Source organism: Balaenoptera acutorostrata, chromosome 2 (genome assembly GCF_949987535.1).
Source record: "Balaenoptera acutorostrata chromosome 2, mBalAcu1.1, whole genome shotgun sequence".
NCBI lineage: Eukaryota > Metazoa > Chordata > Mammalia > Artiodactyla > Balaenopteridae > Balaenoptera > Balaenoptera acutorostrata.
The window spans coordinates 172,085,563-172,096,398 of NC_080065.1; positions in this window are offsets into that span (position 1 = coordinate 172,085,563).

Genomic DNA, 10,836 nt, shown 5'->3' on the forward strand with positions numbered 1-10,836 from the left:
TGAATGTGGCTGTAGTTTCTTTTGTATTTTCATCCCATAATTCGTTTAACTACTGCTGATGTACAGTTAGTTGCTGGACTATTTCCACTTTTCCCAGTTAGGAACAATGCTGCTTTAAGAAATTGTATACATGCCTTCTGGAGCGTTGCTGAGTTATTCCAGGAGTGTGAAATTGCTGGGTTGTAAAGTCTGTGCATGTTCATTTTATCTTAATGCCACAGTTGTTTCTGCAGTGTTTGTGTATTGATACCTGTGTGGTAACATTTACAACAGGTTTTACTGAAATGCAGAAAAGTGCTTAACTCATTCATATGTACAGCTAAATTATCACATGAACACATCCGTGTAAACAGGCAAGAAAAATGTTTTACTCGCATTCCTGATAACCCCTTCTCGCTTCGTCCACATAACAAACCTTTCCTTACCCCTCACAAGTGACTAATATTCGAACTCTGACAACATGGCTTGGATTTTTGTTTTTGAACCCTGTGCAAATGGAGCCACACAGTATACGTTCTTTAGTGTCTGTCTTAATTTGCCCAGTATTTTTGTGAGGATCTCTAGATAGTAATACATTTTATTGGGTTCCATTGTTTGACTGTTCCGTTTATTTAAGCAGTTTGTGTTGATGGACATTTGTCTTTTCAGCTTGGGGCTATTGTAAATAATGCTGCTGTGAGCATATTTTAGTATTTCTGATAGTGCATAAGTGCATATATTTCTCTTGGGTGTATACCCTGGACTGAAATCACTGGATCACATGGGGTGCATATTTCATAGATGATGCCAATTTTCCAAAGTGGTTGTACAAATTTGTTTTTCAACAGGCTATTTTATGGAGTTGGATCAGATGATACTAAAGTTGCCTGCCATTTTCTTACTGATTTGTATATTCTAGATGTGGGCCCTATGGCTGGATACGTTTTGCAAGTAATTTTTCCCACTCTGGCTTGTCTCTTCAGTGTTTTAATTGGTGTCTTCTGATGAAATGAGTTCTTAATTTTAATGTCACCTAATCTTTTTTTTTTTTTTTGTCAGCACAGGACTGAAAAGCCATTTTATTTCCACAGTTACATTCTTAGGATTAATAAAATTATTTTTGGAATGGATCTTGGAGGTAGGGAACCATAATGTTAATAATACCTCACCATTTCCCACACAGACACAAAGCAAATGCACAACACAACACCAGACATATCGAATGTCATCTAATCTTTATGGGCATCATTCTTCTGTTCCTGTGTAAGAAACATTTACCTACCCTGAAGGGAAGAAGATGTTTCACATTTTTTTCTATAGGTTTTATTGTTTTAGTATGCACATTTAGATCTACACCTTGGAATTGATTTTTTGTGTTATTGTGTGAGGTAGGATTAAGTTTTATTTTTTTCCATATTAACCCAGCATCATTTATTTTAAAAGTACATCTTTACCCCAGGGATTTTTCACCTTTATCATATACTGAATTCCATATGTGTTGGGTCTAAATTTGGACTTTATTCTATTCTGTTGGTCTGTTTGTTCACACACCATGCCACAGTGTTTAAATTATAAATCAGAGGCTTTATAGTAAGTTTCAGTGTCTGGATGGACTAGTTCCCCCTCATGGTTTTTCTTTTTAAGTGTTTTTCTAGGTATTCTTGTATGTATGTGTGTGTGCAGGGAGGGAGGTATATGTACTTGTCTATTATCTTGTCCAACTCCATAAAAGTAGCTTGTTGGTATTTTTATTGGCATTGCCTTGAATTTATAACTTATAAATTAACTTGGGTGAATTAACATCTCTATAATGTTAAGTCATCTTATCCAAGAACAGGGGATGTCTTCTGATTAGTTCAAGTCTACTTTAGTGTATGTCAGGAATGTTTAAGAATTTGCTTTGTAAAAGTTTTCTACATTCTTGTTAGGTTTTCCCTAAGTATTTAATCTTACATTGTAAATTAAATTTTCTCTACCATTATGTCTTCTCTTCACAGTTTCTGTATATGAGAGCTACTAATTTTGTATCTTGATTTTATAATTTGATACTTCACTGAATTCTTTCGTTTTTTGAGTTCATTTTATTATTTATTTTCTGGGATTTTCCAGGCATACTACCATATCATCTGCAAACTGAGTGAGCTTTGCTTGTTTATCAACTCTTATGCCTCTTATTGTTTTTGATTGTCTGATTGCATTGGCTTGTACCTCTAGTATGATAATAGAGGGCATTCTTGCCTCGTTCTAGAGGTAATGCCCCTATTGTTTTTCCATTCATTAAGATAAATGTTCTTTAGAACTAAGGTGTACAGTTGACCCTTGAAGAACGTGGGGGTTAGGGACACCGACCCTTCACACAGAAAATCCATGTATAACTTTACTGTTTGCCCTCCATATCCATGGTTCCACATCCAAGGATTCAGTTGCAGATTGTATAGTATTGTAGTACATATTGTTTGAAAAAAAAAAATCCATGTATAAGTGGACCCATGCAGTTCAAACCTATGTTGTTCAGGGGTCAACTGTATATTTTATCATATTGAGAAGGTATCCTGTGTTCTTGAATGTTTTACCATGAATGGGTATTGTATTTTGTGCAAGTTTTTCTGAACATCTATGAGGAGGATTGTGATTCTCTTCCTCTGATTTATCAATATAGTATATGATATTAATAAATTTCTCAACACTCAACAGATTTTGTGTCCCTAGAATGAATTTTATTGGCCATGGTATATTATTTTCTTAATGTTTTGTTGGATTCTGTTTGCTAGTATTTTTAGAATTTTGCATTGGTATTCATGAATAATTGATGTGTGGTTTCTTAGTACCATCTGTCTGGTTTGGGTATTAGTATTATGGCTGCTTCATGAGAGGAATTAGGAATTTTTGCCTCGTTTTCAGTGCTCTGGAATAATTTGTACAGCATTAAGACTATGTGGTTTTTAGAAGATTTGGTAGAATTCTTTGTGAAACCATCTGGGTGGAGTGCTTTTTAGTGGTTTGTTTTCTTAGGAACTTTATTTCTTTAATGGAATTAGTCTGTTCTAAGCTTTCTAACCTGAATGGAGTCAGCACTGGTAATCTGTATTTTCCTAGGAAAGTGTTCATTTCATCTAACATAGAGGTCAGCAAAGTGGTTATGTGACTTTAAAAATATTTTTTGATTCAGTGGTCATCACCTCTTATTTTTTGTATATTTGCTTTCTCATTTCGTGCATCAAATAAGCTAGTGGTTTATTTGTTTTTTGAAACAAATGGAATTAATTTCTTTTTATTTATGTATTTAGGCTGTACCGGGTCTTAGTTGCAGCATGCGGGATCTTTAGTTGTGACATGCGGACTTCTTAGTTGCGGCATGCAGGTGGGATCTTAGTTCCCCGACCAGGGATCGAACCTGGGCTCCCTGCATTGGGAGCGTGGAATCTTACCCACTGGACCACCAGGGAAGTCCCTTCCTCATTAATTTCTGCTTTTATCTCCACTACTTCCTTATGCTTTCTTTTGGTTTATTTTTCTAGGTTTTTTTTTCTTAACTAGTAATTAATTTATTCTTAATCTTTCATTTCATTCACAAGTGTTTTGTGCAGTGAATTTTCCTCTGCTCACTGCTTTGAATGCATCCCGTAGATTCTAATATGTAGTTTTGATTATCATCATTTCTTTACAGTTCTGTAATTTCAGTTTGTATTTTTCTTTTCACTTAGGAGTTAATAAGGTTTTTAAATATCCAGGTACAAGAGCCCTTTTTGTTTTTGTTAGTAAAGTCTAGGTTTATTTTATATTGATTATTCTGCAATTTGAATATAATATGCCTAGATCTAGGCTTTTTTTTTTTTCCTTTTTTCTTTTTTGTATTGATCCCATTTTGTATTGATGATCTCTTAGTTTCCTGTATCTGTGGTGGTTTGCTGTCTCATTAATTTTGGAAAATTCTTATCCGTTATTACTTCAAATATTGTTCTTTTCTCTCATTCTTCTCCTGGTATTCCCATTATATGCATTTACACCTTTTGTAAATCGTCCTACAGTTCTTGGATACTGTTTTTCTTTTCATATTTTTCTTTGCATTTCAGTTTTGAAAGTTTCACTGCTGTATCTTCAAGCTCACTGATCATTGATTCTTTCTTCAGCCACGTCCAGTTTACTGAGCCCATCCTTTGATAGCATCCTTCATTTCTGATATAGTGTTTTTTATATTTAGCATTTCCTTTGATTCTTTCTTTTTTTTTAATTTTAATTTTAATTTATTTATTTTTGGCTGTGTTGGGTCTTCGTTGCAGTGTGCAGGCTTTCTCTAGTTGCGGCAAGCAGGGGCTACTCTTCGTTGCAGTGCGTGGGCTTCTAATTGCGGTGGCTTCTCTTGATGCAGAGCACGGGCTCTAGGCGCGCGGGCTTCTGTAGTTGTGGCACGCAGGCTCAGTAGTTGCGCAGGCTCTAGAGTGCAGGCTCAGTAGTTGTGGTGCATGGGCTTAGTTGTTCCACGGCATGTGGGATCTTCCCAGACCAGGGCTCGAACCCGTGTCCCCTGCATTGGCAGGCGGATTCTTAACCACTGCGCCACCAGGGAAGTCCTTGATTCTTTCTTAAAGTTTCCATTTCTCTGCTTACATTATCCATTTGTTCTTATGTATTCCCTTTATCCATTAGAACCCATACCATATTAACCACAGTTAATTAAAATTCCCAGTCTGGTAATTCCAAAATCTCTGCCATAACTGAGTCTGGTTCTGATGCTTGCTTTCTTGTTGTAGACTGTTTCTTTTCTTTTTTCCTTGCCTTTTAATACGTCTTGCAGGTTTTTTTTTGAAATCTTGACATGATGTGTTGGGTAAAGTGAACTGCAGTAGATAGTCCTTTAGTGTGCTATATATTTTTCTAGCTAGAAGTTAGCCTATGTTTGCTGGTTGCTGTAGCTATTGTGTCAGAAGCTAAAGTATCCTCCAGTGTCCTTATTTTTATCTTCCCTGTTCTTGGGTTCTTCTAGAGACTCTTTTTTTAAATTTTTATTTATTTACTTATTTTTGCAGCCTCTCAAATTTATTTGGGTTTGCTTAATTTTTATTTTTATCTTTTGGCCATGCTGTGTGGCTTGTGGGATCTCAGTTCCCCGACCAGGGATTGAACCCCGGGCTGCAGCAGTGAAAGCCTGGAATCCTAACCACTAGGCCACCAGGGAACTCCCTAGAGACTCTTTAAATAGGAGCTTAAGACTAGCAATTCTTTAAACTGTAGTCCTTTGTTCTACATGAGCCCAGGAAAATCCTTTCCCTTCAGTTTAAGCTACATGCGTTCCTTTATATTTGTCTTTAGCCCACTGCTACTTTTATGAATTCAGAATAAAAGCTGATTTTTTAAAAAAGTACTCAGTTATGCCTTGAGAATCTAAGTAGATAAATAAATCTGCTTCCTAAAGACAAGTTCCAGCCTCAGGCCTTTGACAATCCTTCTGACTTAATATTTGTGATAACTAAAAAAAAAAAAAGTTTCTCTACCTTACCCAAGAAGAAGGCAGATTTAAATACTGTAACATAGATTAACTGCCGTCTTCTACACACCACTGTAAGTTAGTCATTCACCTGAGAAGACACAGGTGAAATAAGTCAACTTATCAGCTGGAAACTGGGACCATTTATCGAGTGCTGTCTGTTCAACCTCACTTCATCTCCTCTCAGCTACAGTACCTTTCATGCTGGCACCACCTGATAGATCAGTTGGGCTTACAGTGCATTACAGTGTCAGGAGGGCAGGGTCACAGGGCTTCCATCTTCCGTTTGTCTTCCTGAAGTCCCTGCACCCTTTCCACATGCAGTGCTCCATGCATGTCTTTGGGTGCTTGGTGGGGGGCAGTTGCACATCTGTGAGTGAAGGTGGTGAGTGTTCTGCAGATCAAAAGTTTTCCTCAGCTCATTAGTGAAGAAATAGCAATTATTGACTGGCTCTTGCCTACATTTGAAAAAAAATGTACCCTAGAGGCCAAGCCCAAGGGGAGAAGAGCACTTTCTCTCAGCATTGAGTAAAATATGACTATTCTTTAATTAGGAGCCCTGGGAGTCCAGCACAGCTACTCCCTCAACCCAGTTCCTCCATCATGTCAATTAACAGGGCAGAAGGACACTGAATTCCCATCGCCACCTAAGTGGCTCAGAGCTCTTGCATCTCATTGCACTGTTCTGCCAGTTCTTGGGACAGACGTGATACCTTACACAGTCTCTCTGGAGAGGACTTGTAATTATACTCCTACCCGGTCTTCTTGTCTCACTGTGGCTTTCAGTTCTTGGGGCCTCTCCAGCAGGAAGCAGCTCTATCTTGTGTAATGTTTGGGTAATTCCACTCCACTCAGGATTTTTTCCTCTCTAGGGAACCAGTGAATATCAGTTAAGTGCCTTACACTGGACTAGGCTTTGGGAAGAAAGACATGGTGCTGTCCTTAAAGGAGTAAAGGTCTAGGAGGAGAGACAGATATAAACAACAAATAAGATAGTTAGTATGGCCTGGTAATCCATTAACGAGGCCCCGAGGAGGGATGTTGAACTTTGGGAGTTCAAGGAAAGCCATATTGAAGAGATGATGCAAGCTAAGTTTAGAAAGCTTATTTATAGTGTTCAGGATCAGATTTGAATAAGCATGTCGATCCTGAGTGCAAAGGCACAGAAAAACACATATAACTTTCTCTGACAAGTAAAAGGACAATCTTTGAAGTAGGAGATAAAGCTGAAGGGATAACATGGGACATTATATAACACACATGTACATCAGGACTTTATCAGTCTCAGTTTAAATGTTAGTTGAAGTTGATGGAAATCCATTGGCATCTGATGAGATTTGCTGTGTAGGAAGAAAGGTAGCCTTTGCATGCTCCTTAGTAGAATGGAATGAAGGAGGCCTGTTCATATTTGCTGCATAATAAACTACCCCAAACACCGTGGTTTAAAACAACCACCACTTATTTCGTTTACAATTCTGTTGCTTGACAATTTGGGCTTTTCTTAGCTGGGCTTTCCTTGTGCTTGCAGTTGGCTGCTGGTTTGGTTACTTGCGCTTCACTCCAGTCTCATCCCCCAGTAGTCTAGATGGGGCCTGTACACATGATGCCAGAGGGTTCCAGAAGAGCGCAAGCTCCACCCTGCAGGGTGCTTTTCAAGCCCCTTCATGTGTCATGTTTACCTGCACCCCATTGCCCAGTGCAGTCACATGAGTGAGCCCAGTGTGGAAGGGTCCTCAGAATTACACAGACGGGACATGGGTACAGGAAAGGGAAGAAATGGTACCTATTTTTACAGTTGCCACAAGGCCAGTGTTTATATTGCAAGAATTTCAAATGAGAGAGAATAGCTTTTTTTAAATTTATTTATTTATTTATTTTTGGCTGTGTTGGGTCTTCGTTTCTGTGCGAGGGCTTTCTCCAGTTGCGGCAAGCGGGGGCCACTCTTCATCGCAGTGCGCGGGCCTCTCACTATCACGGCCTCTCTTGTTGCAGAGCACAGGCTCGACGCGCAGGCTTAGTAGTTGTGGCTCACGGGCCTAGTTGCTCTGCGGCATGTGGGTTCTACCCAGACCAGGGCTCGAACCCGTGTCCCCTGCATTGGCAGGCAGATTCTCAACCACTGCGCCACCAGGGAAGCCCCGAGAATAGCTTTATATAGATACAATTGACATATAAGAAGCTGCACATTCTTAAAATATACAATTTGATAAGTTTTGACCTATATGTACACTTGTGAAACCATTGTCACAGTCAAGGTGGTGAACCCCCAAAAGTTTCCTCATGTCCCCTTGTAATCCTTCCCCATCATTACCCAGGCAACCAAAGAACAGATAAGGTTCTTGTTCTCTGGCGCTTCAGTCACTACGATTTGTTCATCTGTTTATTCAACAAATGTCCGTTGATGCTCTGTTCCAGACCTATGGCCTCCTTCTCCATGCAAGGACTCTTCTGTCTAGAGACTAGTATTTTAGGTCCGTTCTGTTTGGGGCCTTAGGAAAACTAGGGTCTAACCCTTACTTTTTTTTCTCTTCATTTTCCTTTCATTGATTGTTCTGAGTCGTGGTAAATCAGTGGTTCTCATTCAGGAGAGATTTTGTCCCTAAGGGATATTTGGCAATATCTGGAGTTTTTTTTTTTTTTTTTTTTCTTGGCTGCACTACGCAGTTTTCAGGATCTTAGTTCCTTGACCAGGGGTCGAGTCCTAACCACTGGACCGCCAGGGAATTCCCTATTTTTTTGCTTTTTTTTTTTTTCTTAATTTATTTATTTATTTTTGGCTGTGTTGGGTCTTCGTTGCTGCACGCAGGCTTTCTCTAGTTGTGGTGAGCAGGGGCTACTCTTCGTTGCGGTGTGCGGGCTTCTCATTGCAGTGGCTTCTCTTGTTGCAGAGCACGGGCTCTAGGCATGCGGGCTTCAGTAGCTGTGGCATGTGGGCTCTAGAGCGCAGGCTCAGTAGTTGTGGCACACCGGCTTAGTTGCTCCGCGGCATGTGGGATCTTCCCGGACCAGGGTTCAAACCCTTTTCCCCTGCATTGGCAGGCAGATTCTTAACCACTGCGCCACCAGGGAAGCCCTTTTTACTTTTTTGAATGGGATGTGAGAGTGGCGGAAACTGCTGGCATCTAGTGGATAAAGCCACAGATGCTGCTAAACATCCTACAATGCATAGGGCAGTACCCATCCCCCGCTCCAAGAATTATCTGGCCCCAAATTTTAACAGTACCCAGGTTGAAAAACCCTGTGGTAGAATAATAATTTCTATACCTGCAACTAATTGAAAGATGGAGGACAATCAGATACTGTTCAGGCTTATTAGGATGGTCCTATCTTGGCTTCATCTTAGTTCAGTGTCCCAGGTCACCAGGGCCAGAGGTTCCATAGAATGGTTGGAAGCTAAGACATTGCACTGAATAAAGTGATTTTTTTTTTTTTCCAGTAGCAATCAGTTTTTATCTCACCCTCAGACCTCTCCTGGAGAAGAATGCAGCTGGGCAGAGCTTTGTGGGGTGCAGGATCCTGCCAATAGATATACCTCTTTTTGGCACAAGTTGGGGGTGCAAATAAATATTGTGTTCATGAATATGGTATTCACTGCTTTTTCAAAATGTGTACATTTGATACTTAACACTGATTTTCTATAATCACCCCAGCAATTATTTATAAATGAAGAATCTGAGGCTGCTTAGAGACAGAGAGTAAATGATAAAGTTAGGATTCAAACATTGGAATCTGCCTGCGTCCAAATCTGGTATTCACCAAGAGGGTTCATCGTTCCTCAAGTCAACCCAAGATAGGTTTTAATTCTTTGCTCTCATTTCAAGAGAATCTCCCCATGGAGCTGAACCAGTATAAAGGATGCTCTGCCCTCCCAGTTCCCTGTTGTAGGGAGTCCTTGTTTGGGGCCATTTCCTGGTCCAATCCTTAGTCTCTAGATCCAGGAAAGTTCTCTCCTGGACTCTACAGATCTGGTCTCCAGCACATGGTGCTCCCGGGGAGATTCAGAGGGCTGAGCCTTGCACAGGGCCCCCTCCTACATGACATCCTTGGTGCCCTAAGTCAGAGCTCTGGGGATTCATTCAGGCTCATCTAAATCCATAGCCTGATCAACCCTCTCTAGTCAGCTTTTCTACCTGTTCTGCTGATAATGGATCCCTTTGTACCTTCACATGGTGAACGTGGACCCAGACAGCTCTCATGGATCTTCTGATGGCTAACAATTATTGAGTGCTTATACCAGACACTGTTCTGGGCTCTCTTATGTGTACCATTTAATCGCCACCAGAACTCTTCAGGAAATATATTATGGGGCATAGAGGCACAGAGAAGTTAAATAACTTGCATGAGATTGCACTCGTAGTGAATGATGGCGATATTAACCCAGAGCCCTCTTAGCCTCTATGTTCTGCCACCCCTCAAAATATGATAAATGCTATGGAAATGAATGAATAGGGGGATGGTGGTCAGGGTGGGGCTCTCGGAAGAGCTGACAGTTTTGATTTGAAGCCCAACTTGTGAAAAGGAAACAGGTGTGTGAAGATTTGGGGAAGCATGGGCCAGCCAAGGAAGACAGCGAGTAGATTGCTTTGGACCTTTATTCCAGATCAAATGGATTGACAAAGACCAGAATTTCCCTTCTCTTAAAGTAGACACTACAACGATTTTCCTAAAGAAGTTTCTTATTAACTTTCATATTATCCTCAGTATAGGTCAACAGCCAACACCAAAGCAAGAATCAGTAAGTAAAATCTTATGGTGTGAGGGAGGTTGGTATGAGATGGTCCAAGTAATGGTTTTCAGACCAAGACCAGGGAAAAACATGGTCCAGTAGGCATGGTGCTAGAATAACCGAGAGGGTTAAAAGATGAGCCAGTGTGTAAACTTTTGTTGTCACTCTTGTCCTCTCTTCTCCCCATCTGCATTCCTCGACTTGATTTCTCCTCCCATGATGCTTGTAGGAATCTATATCCTTGAAATAGTTTGTTTTCATGAGAAGTTTTGTTATTGGTTGGCCATTTTTTAAAAAAACTTTTTCTTGGAGTATAGTTGATTTACAATGTTGTGTTGGTTTCAGGTGTACGGCAAAGTGAATTAGTTATCCATATATCCACTCTTTTTTAGATTTTTTTCCTATATAGAGTTGGCCATTCTTTCTTGGTGGATGGTGAACATTCCGGTGTGCTGCTTCAAGTTTGTCTTTGGCTCAGGAATGTTTTCTTCTAGTATATCATAAATGGTACTACTTTTCTATGTCTTCAGGTAACATATTCAGGAAAACCAGTTATCAGCACTTGGGATCTCTGTTGCCTGCCCTTAACTTCCATTATCTCACTGAGAGTACGTTCCTCTAGTGAAAAGTCTCCTCAGAGCCCCCT